The sequence below is a fragment of the Amblyraja radiata genome, chromosome 17 (genome assembly GCF_010909765.2).
Source record: "Amblyraja radiata isolate CabotCenter1 chromosome 17, sAmbRad1.1.pri, whole genome shotgun sequence".
Taxonomy (NCBI): Eukaryota; Metazoa; Chordata; class Chondrichthyes; order Rajiformes; family Rajidae; genus Amblyraja; species Amblyraja radiata.
In genome coordinates, this window is record NC_045972.1 from 271,469 (window position 1) to 284,888 (window position 13,420).

Genomic DNA, 13,420 nt, shown 5'->3' on the forward strand with positions numbered 1-13,420 from the left:
CGTGATGGTGAGTAGTCCGCAGCTCCGCAACTGGAGCCCCAGGTCGTTCTTGCTGGAGGCCGCTCCACGTTGCCCAGCCCCAACGACAACGGAGACCCGACAAAGAAAAGGTCGGGTCTCCCGTGCAGGGGAAAGATTTTAAAGATCCTCCCCCCACCCCCACCCGCCCACACACATACCCCGACAAAAAAAAATAATAAAAACTACATAGAAACGAGACAAAAATAATAAAAAGACAGACGGACTGCAGAGGCCGCTGCTGACGCTGCAGAGGCCAAGCGCTCTCAGCGCTCTCTGCACCTCGGCAGCAGCAACGGCTGGCAGGAGCCCGTCGGTACGTGTCCGGGGACGGCAGCGCGGGGGGTGGAAGCAGGGCACCGGCACATTTCTTTAGTCAGACGCTGGTGAATTAGTGGAATTCATTGCCACTAAAGGCTGTAGAGGCCAAGTCAGTCGATATATTTAAGGCAGAGATAGACAGATTCTTCATTAGTACAGGGGTTACGGGGAGAACGCAGGAGAATGGGGTCAGGAGGGAGAGATAGTTCTGCCATGATGGAATGTCGGAGTAGACTTGATGGGCCGAATGGCCTAATTCTCCTCCTATCACTTATGATCTTTTGACATCAGTGTTCTTAAAGCCTTAACCCTTCCCTCCAACAGACTGGTTAAGGCCTTCTCCTTGGTTTAAAGTACCGCGATGACTGGTGCACGTCGGAGACTCGTGCTGCAGTATCTCAGTTTTAGTTGGAAACGAGCCCTTTGGCCCAACGAGTCCACGCTGACCAGCGATCATCGCACAGCTGCCGGGTGCTGGGAGGCGGACAGGAAAGGGGTGAGTGGAGGATGTTGGGGGGGGGGGGGTATCGAGACATCGCAGGTATCGAGACATGGGGTGGGTGTATGTGCTGTTACTGGGAAGGGGGCGAGGGACATGTAAGCAGGCTGACGGTTGGGAGGGTACATGGAGTTGGTGGGGTGTGAGGGATCCATTACTGGGGCAGGTGAGGGGCTGTTAGTGAGGTGGACTGTGGGTGGATGAGTGGGCCGTGGACTGACACTGCGCAGGAGCTGAACGTGTTGTACAGGATTGTAGATTTACATCAGGGAGACTGAGCTATTAATTGGGGCAGCTAATCGCCATTCACTCACACACACACACACACACTCACACTCTCACACACACACTCACACACACACACACACACTTTCACACACACACACCTGCCATTTGACGACACAAACTCCCACTGCATAGCGCCTGTTCAGCAAGGTGTGGAAAGTGATGCAGCTTCTGCTAAAGAGCATCGTTCCATTGCAATCTCCAGGTTGGATCTGGACGATGGCGTGGTAAATTGGATTAGTAAGTATGCAGATGATACTAAGATAGGTGGGGTTGCGGGTAATGAAGTAGAGTTTCAAAGTCTACAGAGAGATTTATGCCAGTTGGAAGAGTGGGCTGAAAGATGGCAGATGGAGTTTAATGCTGATAAGTGTGAGGTGCTACATCTTGGCAGGACAAATCAAAATAGGACGTACATGGTAAATGGTAGGGAATTGAAGAATGTAGGTGAACAGAGGGGTCTGGGAATAACTGTGCACAGTTCCCTGAAAGTGGAATCTCATGTAGATAGGGTGGTAAAGAAAGCTTTTGGTGTGCTGGCCTTTATAAATCAGAGCATTGAGTATAGAAGTTGGGATGTAATGTTAAAATTGTACAAGGCATTGATGAGGCCAATTCTGGAGAATGGTGTACAATTTTGGTCGCCTAATTATAGGAAGGGTGTCAACAAAATAGAGAGAGTACAGAGGAGATTTACTAGAATGTTGCCTGGGTTTCAGCAACTAAGTTACAGAGAAAGGTTGAACAAGTTAGGGCTTTATTCTTTGGAGCGCAGAAGGTTAAGGGGGGACTTGATAGAGGTTTTTAAAATGATGAGAGGGATAGACAGAGTTGACGTAGAAAAGCTTTTCCCACTGAGAGTAGGGAAGATTCAAAGAAGGGGACATGACTTGAGAATTAAGGGACTGAAGTTTAGGGGTAACATGAGGGGGAACTTCTTTACTCAGAGAGTGGTAGCTGTGTGTAATGAGCTTCCAGTGAAGGTGGTGGAGGTAGGTTCGTTTTTCTCATTTAAAAATAAATTGGATAGTTATATGGATGGGAAAGGAATGGAGGGTTATGGTCTGAGCGCAGGTATATGGGACTAGGGGAGATTATGTGTTCGGCACGGACTAGAAGGGTCGAGATGGCCTGTTTCCGTGCTGTAATTGTTATATGGTTATATGGTTATATGTTATATGGTTGTATCAGCAGCAACTCCCTGTGTATCCATCCGCATAAAATCATGAATGAATCCACTTCCTGCAGCGTTTTGGAGAGAATATGTTGGATCCTGTCAGTATTGATGCTGTGACCTCTGTTTATTGATCCCTCAATAGCAAATCCTTTCTCGTGTAAAACCCTGCTACAATCTTCAACGTTTGATAGGTCATCTCTTTTACCTTCTCTGTTCCGAGAGGACTCCTAACTTTTCCAAATTACTCTTTACTGTAATTCTAGACACTCTCTAAATCAATTCTTCGGCTTGAAGTCTGAAGAAGGGTCCCCGCCCGAAACATCACCCATCCTTTTTCAGACAGAGATGCTGCCTGACCCGCTGAGTTACTCCAGAACGTTGTGTCTATCTTAGGCTTTTGACATCCTTCCTTTAATTTAGTTTAGAGATACAGTGTGGAAACAGGCCCTTCGGCCCACCGAGTCGGCACCGATCAGCGATCCCCGCACACTAACAGTTGAGCCGTGGGCCGATCAGTTGCATGGTGCTTTTGTGAACAGCAGCACAAACATTGGGACACATGACCCTTCGAACATTGTAAACCTTGAGAGAGAAGTTTGCTTTGTTGACATCTTGCTTTTCTTTCCCACCCCCCAGGTTTGGCGTACTCTGAATTGTTCTCTCCCCTTGCCAAGCTGTGGGGCTGGATCTCGCTGCTGTCTCCAGGTACCTGCATTACTAATCTTCCCTCTTCTGTGGTCCATGGTCCCAAAACTTTGCTCCAGTCAACCAGTGCCCTGCTGATACTGGACCCAATGGTGAGGTACAGCGCGCTGCTCTCTCCTTAAACTCCCAGGGTTTGCACAAGGCCTGGTCCCCAGTGCTCTGTTGTTCGTGCAGCCTAAGGACCACAGTCAGTGCGGGAGGAAGCCACCTTCCAGCTTGGTACTCCAGTGTGTTCCCTCAGCCTGACTGGGTCACTCACTGAGATGAGTGGTGAGTTGCCCAGAGGACCATCGAGTCAAGAGACGACTGACTGTCAATGCTCGGTTACTCGATCCCGACTGAAGTCATGTTGTAACACCTAAGGGAGGCCTGGTTTGTGCTCCAGGGTCACTGGGGTGATGAAAGAATAGGATCTCCTTTAGATTTCCCCAGCTGTGTGGCACCGAGGATGCTTTTGAAATGTAGTGTAAGGTGGTGGACCGTGGCCAAGCTCGCACACAGCATTGTGATCAGCAGTCGCCCATGTTCAATAAATTTAGATCTCTCTAACTTCAAGTAACCCTCTCTATCCGTCCCTCCCCATCGTTAGTCATTGTACTAGTTTCACTGTCGTCCTGGTGAGTTTCATTGTCTATCATTCGTTAACACCGAGCCCACAGCCAACCAACAATGGACCCTTTCCTTCATCATCGTTACTTTTTTGCATATCGTTCATTCATTTGTTCCATGTCTCTCTACATCACCGTCTATATCACTTGTATCCTTTCCCCTGACTCTCAGTCTGAAGAAGGGTCTCGACCCGATACTCCCTGCTCGGTGGAAATGTCATTGACAATCTCCCGTTTATTTAGTCTGGACACAAAAGGAGGCCATTCGGCCCGTCGTGGCCTCTGGAGTACCCCCATCAGTGCTGTTGCCCGTTGATATCCCTGCAACCTATTTTTTCTTAGGTTCCCTAAAGCTCCCCTGGGTTCTCCTGCCACCAGCTTGCGGTGGACTTTCTGTGGTGTTCCCTGCAGGGGAGAAGGTCTATCAGCCTGACGTGGTTCCACAGTGTCCGTGCGTTCTATGTTGGAGAATCTGAGCTCTCTCCGCTTCAACTGATGTGAAGCATCGGGGCCCAACGTTGTCTAATATTGTGTTGCTGTCTCTTTCAGAAAAAGCTCTACCCCTGGTGTACTGGTGGTTGGGCACAGCCTGGTACCAGTTAACAACGGCCATCTCCTTGATCGATGTCTTTACTCTGTCCAGGTACGTGCTCCGGGGATACACAGACTCCCTTCCCCCACCTGGTCACACCCATCCCCACTGCCTCCTCCCCACCTCTGTACTGAACACACCCTCCCACAGGACACCCAGTCACACTGAACCACCGATAAATAGACAATAGACCATAGGTGCAGGAGTGGTCCATTCAGCCCTTCAAGCCAGCAATGTGATCATGACTGATCATCCACAATCAGTACCCCGGTCAGAATAGGCAGGTGAAAGGCAGAGATCGAGGAAGGAGGGTTGGTTTAAACTGCACGTAAAGGGGCCTGACGGGGAAGGCAGATGAGCTGAGGGCATGGATAGGTACGAGCGACTGGGACCTTGTAGCCATGACTGAAACCTGCTTAAGGGAGGGGCAGGACTGGCAGCTCAATGTTCCCGGGGTACAGGAGCTTCAAGGCAGACAGGGGTGAGGGAAAAAGAGGAGGGGGGTTGCATTGTTGGGTAAGGAGGATGTCACGGCAGTGTTCAGAGGTGACATTACGGACGGTTCGTTTAGTGAGGCTATATGGGTGGAGCTGAGGAACAAGAAAGGGATGATCGCCTTGTTGGGGGTGTACTACAGACCCCCGAATAGTCAACAGGAATTAGAAGAACAAATGTGCCAGGAGATTGCAGACAGCTGCTGGTCAAATAAGGTTGTTGTAGTAGGGGATTTTAACTTTCCCAATATAGACTGGGGAAATCATAGCGTGAAGGATTTAAATGGGGTGCAATTCCTCAAACGTGTTCAGGAGAGTTTTCTTAAACAGTATGTGGAGGCCCGCACACGTGAAAGGGCAACACTGGATCTAGTATTGGGAAATTGGGAAGGCAAGAGAAGTCAGGGATAGAATAAAACTAAATGAAAAGATGTTAACACAGCAAAGAGTAGCCGGAAGCCAGAGGATTGGGAAACTTTCATAGTACATGTTGTGTATTCGGGATGCTTCGGACACTTGAATAAAGGCTCGGACACGGGAGTAATCATACAAGCTTCTTTACTACAGGAGGCCACCTTGAGTCTCCCGCACATGCGTACTTGCACAACATATGACAAGACACTCATTACATATGCTAATTACATATGCTAATTATCACATACCTAACACTCCTCCCCCTTTAACTTGGAGGCAGATAACACCACTTCTATCACATACTCAACAGTACAATAGAAGGAAACAAAACGGGCGATAAGAGCTGAAAAGATGAAGTACGAAGGGAAGCTGTCCAGGAATATAAAGAAGGACAGTAAAAGCTTCTTTAGATATATTAAGGGAAAAAGCGTAGCAAAGTCAAATGTGGGTCCCTTGAAGGCAGACACGGGTGAAATTATTATGGGCAACAAGGAAATGGCAGAAGAGTTGAATAGGTACTTCGGATCTGTCTTCACTAAGGAAGACACAAACAATCTCCCAGATGTACTGTAAGGGGGTAAAGGAACTGAAATAAATTTTCATAAGGCGAAGAATAGTATTGGGCAGGCGAATGGGACCTTTGGATCTTATAGAAACATATAAAATTATAATATGACTGGACAAGCTAGATGCAGGAAAATTGTTCCCAATGTTGGGCGAGTCCAGAACCAGGGGCTTAGAATAAAGGGGAGGTCATTTAAGACTGAGGTGAGAAAAAACATTTTCACCCAGAGAGTTGTGAATTTATGGAATTCCCTGCCACTGAGGGCAGTGGAAGCCAAGTCACTGGGTGGATTTAAGAGAGAGTTAGATAAAGCTCTAGGGGTTAGTGGAGTCAAGGGATATGGGGAGAAGGCAGGTACGGGTTATTGATAGGGGATGATCAGCCATGATAACAATGAATGGCGGTGCTGGCTCGAAGGGCCGAATGGCCTCCTCCGGCACCTATTTTCTATGTTTCTATGTTTTAGCGTTTTCAAACCAAAGGCGGCTTTAGCGTTTTCAAACCAAAGGCGGCTTTAGCGTTTTCAAACCAAAGGTGGCTTTAGCGTTTTGAAACCAAAGGCGGCTTTAGCGTCTTGAAACCAAAGGTGGCTTTAGCTTTTTCAAACCTTAGGCAGCTTCAGCGTTTTCAAACCTTAGTCAGCTTTAGTGTTTTGAAACCAAAGGCAGTTTTAGCGTTTTGAAACCAAAGGCAGCTTTAGCGTTTTGAAACCAAAGACGGCTTTATTTGAGAAGGAGAACGTTAAATCGGAAGTGGCAGTGATGCATTTGAACAAATGGGACTATGAAGGCATGAGAGAGGAGCTGGCCAATGTAGACGGGAAAGGGATCCTAGCAGGAATGAAGGTGGAACAGCAATGGCAGGAATTTCTGGGCATAATCCGGAAGACGCAGGATAATTTCATTCTAAAAAGGAAGAAAGATTCTAAGGGGAGTAGGAGGCAACCGTGGGTGACAAGAGAAGTCAGGGATAGAATAAAACTAAAAGAAAAGATGTATAACACAGCAAAGAGTAGCCGGAAGCCAGAGGATTGGGAAACTTTCATAGGATAATAGAAGGGGAAAAAACGGGCAATAAGGGCTGAAAAGATGAAGTACGAAGGGAAGTTGTCCAGGAATATAAAGAAGGACAGTAAAAGCTTCTTTAGATATATTAAGGGAAAAAGCGTAGCAAAGTCAAATGTGGGTCCCTTGAAGGCAGACAAGGGTGAAATTATTATGGGCAACAAGGAAATGGCAGAAGAGTTGAATAGGTACTTCGGATCTGTCTTCACTAAGGAAGACACAAACAATCTCCTAGATGTACTGTAAGGGGGTGAAGGAACTGAAATAAATTTTCATAAGGCGAGGAATAATATTGGGCAGGCGAATGGGACCTTTGGATCTTATAGAAACATATAAAATTATAATATGACTGGACAAGCTAGATGCAGGAAAAATGTTCCCAATGTTGGGCGAGTCCAGAACCAGGGGCCACGGTCTTAGAATAAAGGGGAGGTCATTTAAGACTGAGGTGAGAAAAAACATTTTCACCCAGAGAGTTATCAATTTATGGAATTCCCTGCCACAGAGGGCAGTGGAAGCCAAGTCACTGGGTGGATTTAAGAGAGAGTTAGATAAAGCTCTAGGGGTTAGTGGAGTCAAGGGATATGGGGAGAAGGCAGGTACGGGTTATTGATAATGGATGATCAGCCATGATCACAATGAATGGCGGTGCTGGCTCGAAGGGCCGAATGGCCTCCTCCGGCACCTATTTTCTATGTTTCTATGTTTTAGCGTTTTCAAACCAAAGGCGGCTTTAGCGTTTTCAAACCAAAGGTGGCTTTAGCTTTTTCAAACCTTAGGCAGCTTTAGCGTTTTCAAACCTTAGTCAGCTTTAGTGTTTTGAAACCAAAGGCAGCTTTAGCGTTTTGAAACCAAAGGCAGCTTTCGCGTTTTGAAACCAAAGGCAGCTTTAGTGTTTTCAAACCAAAAGCAGCTTTATCGTCTTCAAACCAAAGGCAAGGCAGCTTTAGAGTCTTTAAACCAAAACACACTTCTGCATTTTCAAACTACATTTTCAAACCACATTAATGCACTGACAGGTCAGTAAAGCCACTCACAGTTTAGTAAACATGTGTTCAGTGTTATTCACAGCTCAGACTGAGCTGTGACCTGTCGCTCCCCACCATCTTGCAGAGAACTGAGGCACTTCTACACCTGCGGGTTTTATAGTCCCTGGTATGGCCTTCATGGTGTGATTGACAAGAGAGAGAATCTCAACATTTTTTAAACATTAATAAGTCTTTTATTTTTCATCGATGGGAAAAATCCTCTGGCCCCGCACAGCAGATGGGGACTCTGAGTAAGATGGCCAAAAATCACAGCCGTAAGTGGTAGCGTTTTTTCTTAAATCAATATGCAGTGCAACAGGAAGTGGTCAAGATGAGAGTTTTCATTATATAGATTTAGCTAACAAACCTGTACGTCTTTGGAGTGTGGGTGGAAGCCGGAGCACCTGGAGAAAGTCCACGGAGCTCATGGGGAGAATGTTGGAGATTGTCGTCGACTTCAGAAGGAAAATTCAACCCAGTCACACTCCACTTTGCATCAACTTTGCAGCAGTGGAGCAGGTGAAAAGGATCAAGTTCCTGGGGGTGCATATAACGGACACCTTAAACTGGTCCACAAACATTACATCTCTGGCAAAACGGGCACAGCAGCGGTTGTACTTCCTCCGCAGGTTGAGAAGTTTACACCTCCACCCTCCCATCCTCGCCACTTTCTACAGAAGCACAATTGAGTCGGTCATGACCAGCTGCATCTCTACGTGGTGCGGCAGCTGTACAGCTGCGGACTGGAAGTGCCTTCAGAGAGTGGTGAGGACAGCGGAAAAAATCATTGGGACTTCTCTTCCTTCCATCATGGACATGGGGTACAAGCGCTGTCTGATTAGAGCTAAGGGCATTACCAGTGCCCCCACACACCCACAATTTGGACTGTTTATACTGCTTAACTCTGGGAGGAGGTACCGCAGCATGAAGAGCGGGACAACCAGGTTCTGCAACAGCTTCATCCCCGAGGCCATAAGATTACTGAACAATCAAAAAAAACGAGGCTAGAACTTTTAAAATATCGACACTTTTTAAAAAACTTTTTATATATATTTATTTTACAGAACCATGCACATGATGCATTTTTATGGACGCACCTAGCACTTTTACTTTTACTATTTACCTGATTTAGAGAGTCAAATGCAACGAATTTTCGTTCAAGGTGCACTGTGTCTAGGTGTATTTGAATGACAATAAAGTTTTCATTCATTCATTCAACTCAGATAGCACCCGTAGTCGGGACCGAACCTGGGGCTCTGGTGCTGTGAGGCAGCAACTCTACTGTTGCACCACCATGCTGCCCCTCAACTGCTCTACCTCTCAGTCAGACCATTTATCTCAGCACATTTAACGCCATACTCTCAATTCCGTAATATTAAGGCCAGTCACCTCGCTGTTGAACTGGTCTCAAGGACTGGTCTCCGTAGCCACTTGGGCAGAGAATTGCCTGCATTTCCCATCCTTTAGGTGTTAAGATGCTACAGTTCAGTGAAGTTTGCTTTAACTTGAATGGTGGATTCTGCGGGCAATTGACAGGAATTCGTGAGGAACTAATTTCAAGGAAAATTTGTGAAGGACTGGGATTCTCTGAGAGCTGGCAATGATTTGATGGGCTGAAATGGCCTGTCATAAGGAAATATGAAGTATGGAAAAGTGACTTTTCTGCATTACATATTTGTAACTTTGACGTGTATGTTGTGACATAAGTAGCTGCGAGTAGAATTAAAAAGCCTCCAAACTTGCAAATAAACTTTGTTTTTAATTTCTATTCCTAGATGTTGTTGCAGAAGGTGAAGGAAATGGAATCAGCTGTGGAAAGGTGCAGAGCTGAGCTGCGGCAGTTTCCAGACTGCATCAACTGCTCACAACGATAGAGATAAATAACTCATTTAAGGGCCTGTCCCACTTGGCAATTTTGTTCGGTGACTGCCGGCGTCATATCACTGTCGCCAAAAGATTTTGAACATTTCAAAATACAGCGGCGACAAAAAAAATGTTGTGACACTTGAAAAAACACCGTGCGTCATACGTCATCACGCCACGTCACGCCGCAAATGTTTTGGTGTTGATGTTGTAGCCCACAGTATCTGCTGATGCATCAAGATTCCCCTGGGGTTGTGGCACGGCAGCAGGTTTGCCTGTGACTGAGCTGTGAGTAGTATAACGCTGATTCTGTGCGTTTCCAGCCAGGAGTGGAGTAGCAGCAGACCCTGGGGGGGGAGGGGGGGGGGGGGCTTCGTCGGTTGCTGCGTGCAACAGGTCAACATCGTCTTTAGTTTAGAGGTACAGCGTGGAAACACGCCTTTCAGCCCACCGAGTCCGTGCAGACCAACAATCACCCTTACAGGATTGAACCCGGGTCTCTGGCGCTGTAAGGCCGTAGCTGTACTGCTGCACCACCGTGCTGCCTCTGCTCCTGCACTCTGATGGCTTGCTTTGTCCTGTATAGGACAGATTTTGTCTGGGCCACAGCCAGCCACATGTTTAAATTATAATATTTTATTTTTAATTGTCTACTGTATATCATGTTTTTATCCTTGCAAGCAAAGCATCAAGGCAAGTTCCTTGTACATCCTTGGCTAATAAAATTATATTGATTATTATTATTCTAGGTTGACAGATGAACAGAAGCAGCTACTGACTGCACTGGCACTGCTGGAGGAGCAGCTCAGCCAGACACGGAAAGCTTTGGAAAGCAGACTTAAAAGTATGACTGATGTAAGTTTTCCCAAATAGTTTTTTATTTAACTGTAAAAGGCCAAAACTTACCACTTCTTCTGCCTTGATGATCAAAGAGATTGAGGTGAAGAAGAAAGTGTGGAAAGTATCTTGCCCTCTTCCCTCCCCTTCTTTAACACTCAACTCCCACTCTCCCCCTCCCTCTCTACTGCGTTCTTCCCTTTCTCTCAGTGTCTCTTCTTTTCCCCCTCTGCTCCTTTCCCTGTGTTCACGACGTGGCCTCCTCTACACTGGAGAAACCAAACAGACGTTGGGTTTCTACTTTGCGGAGGACCTGTGTTCGATCCATGGGGCACTGCTGAGCTGCCTGTTATCTCATTCTGACTCTTGGATGTGGGAGTGACCGAACAGTCTGTGACTCCCTGCACTGTTGCAATGAGGCTCAAAGCAATCTTGAGGAATGGCATCTCACCTTCCATTTGGGCTCATGGCAGTCCTCTGGACTTGAACGGAATTCGATAATCTTGGGTAACTTGATTCCTCTGTTAGTATCAGTTGTCCATTTGTGACAATTGGGTTAGCTTGTTTTTAAAATCTCTATCCAAAAGTGGAGGGCATGTCCATGCTGACCTGCCAGACATGTCTTGTCTGAAAAGCGTCTCCACCGGAAACGTCACCCATTCCTTCTCTCCAGAGATGCAGCCTGTCCCGTTGTCTATCTTCAGTTTAAACCAGCATCTGCCGTTCCTTCCTAGACATGTCTTCTTGCTCTGCATTTTGCAACTGCCACAATCTTTTGTCTATTTTTCTTATCACCTAACCGCTCCTATTCACTCCTTGACCAGATAACTTTGTGTGCAGCTTATCCCCATGGTCACCTGGTTTTACACTATCAGATCCATCCAACCACCTGTGCAGCTTTACAAGTTTCTTTTGTCACCTCCCCAGTTCTAACGAATGGTCTTTGACTTGAAACATGAATTCTGTTTCTCTGGCTACAGATGCAGCCTGACCCAAGTGCTCCCAGCATTTTGTTTTTCAGATTTATTCCATCTGCAGTTTTCACGCATTTATTCTAACTTATTTTTCTATATGACTGCCACCTTTCAGTCCATGTTAGCACACTTCCTCCAATATCTTGGGCTCTTCATTTTTTTGCAGCAGCCTCATATGTGGCAAATGCCTTTTGGAGATCTAAATACACACTACATTTACAGGAGATAGACACTAAACGCTGGAGTAACTCAGCGGGTCAGACAGCATCTCTGGAGAAAACAAACAGAAAAGTCCTTTTCTCCAGAGATGCTATCTGAGCCGCTAAGTTACTCCAGCTTATTGTGTCTATCTTTGGTTTAAACCAGCATTTGCAGTTCCATCCTACTACATTTACACGTTTCCCTTATCAACTCCCTATCACATCCTGTCAAGTTTTGTCACACATGATTTTCAATAAACCATGTTGGCTACATTTGGTTAGATGCAGCTGACCAAATGATTAGTTATTTCCTCTTGCGAACTATGAGTGCTGGATGAATTAGAATTATAGAGTGATACAGTGTGGAAACAGACCCTTCGGCCGAACTCGTCCACACCAGCCAACATGTCCCAGCTACACTGGTCCCACCTGCCTGCATTTGGTCCATATCCCTCCAAACCTGTCCTATCCATGTACCTGTCAATTGACCTATAGTTCCCAGCTTCTGTTTTACGTGCTGGGATGCCAGGTGAATCTCGCTCAAAGCCTCTTCTACTGCTGGTCCAGGTGCCCAGTAAATGTGAGTTCTGCTTCCAACAACCATTCAGGCAGTGACCTTGGCCCTCTCCCCCTCTCCCTCTCAGCAGCCGCAGCAGACCATCCACCTTCCAGATAGAGAACCTCATCCCTGGTGATGACCCGGTCTCGGTTCCCTCTGCTCATCGGGCGCCGACTCCACGCTGTACCGAATCACCCCCGAGTCAAGCGGCGCACTGGGCTGGAGGAGAGAGCGAGATGCATTAGTGCGAGGCTTGGGCCGTGGGCTTGAATCGGCCCGTTCACGGGGTCTTTCATCGGCCGGCGGAAGCTTCATCATCGGGAGCCTTGATCGCCTCGATGCAGCAGTTTGATTTTAAGCCGTGACAGGCGCTGAAAGGCCCCGCGAATGGGCCGATTCAGCCCTTAGAAAGTGGCTGATAAAGTCTGGATGACAAAACATGGGGGGGGATTGTCCCCCACCTCTCAAAGCATGAGTCCCCCCTGTACCCCCCAGGATTTCCGCCCCTGCACCAAGGGATCAGACGGACTGTCAGTAAGTTCTCTCACATGTGTGTTTTGCTGAAGATTAAATATGTTTGGCAAGTATGTCAGGAGTTTGTGATTTGCAAATAGCACATTGTGTAAAAAGGAAATGTTGATGCTGCAGATGCTTTATGCCACAGATGAACACAAAATGCAGGAGTAACTCTGGGACAGGCAGCATCTTTGGAGAAAAGGAATGGGAGGCGTTTCGGTTTGAGACCCTTCTTCAGACTCGTATTATCACAAATATCGTATTGACTGGAACAAATGACAAGTTACAAATAGAAAATTGCAAATCTGCAGGTGATGGAGGACTGAAACACAATGCTAGAAATACTCGGGTCAGGCAGCAGGTGAGCAGAGATACTTTTTTAAATTGACCATTCATGCAATCTGGTCAAGGATAAACATGTTTTCAGATGCAAAGATAGGGAAACCGAGGAGAGCTGGATCGGTGGCTGATCTACTTGAAGCATCTACATCAAACTTGCTGAACCAATCCAGATTACAGATTGTAGAAACAAGAATCTGCAGATGCTGGTTTACCGAGGAAAGACACAACATGCTGGAGTAACTCAGCAGGTCAGGCAGGTCCAGGAATCCTGCCGACCCACTGAGTTACTCCAGCATTTTAGCTTTCCAGAATAGAAGTTTATTTTTCATGGCCACTTTATTCACAATTTGTCAGTTGCC

At 46.7% G+C, this 13,420-nt stretch overlaps 2 long non-coding RNA genes across 2 annotated transcripts; both read left to right on the forward strand.

Moving 5' to 3' along the window:
* Positions 1-285: 285 nt before the first annotated feature.
* Positions 286-3,005, forward strand: LOC116982928. The gene is made up of 2 exons (XR_004414556.1): positions 286-334; positions 2,937-3,005. It is a non-coding gene; the product is annotated as an uncharacterized LOC116982928 (long non-coding RNA).
* Positions 3,006-4,179: 1,174 nt separating this feature from the next.
* On the forward strand, positions 4,180-10,444 carry LOC116982929. Its single transcript, XR_004414557.1, has 3 exons — positions 4,180-4,256; positions 9,546-9,589; positions 10,383-10,444. It is a non-coding gene; the product is annotated as an uncharacterized LOC116982929 (long non-coding RNA).
* The last annotated feature ends 2,976 nt before the right edge of the window (positions 10,445-13,420 follow it).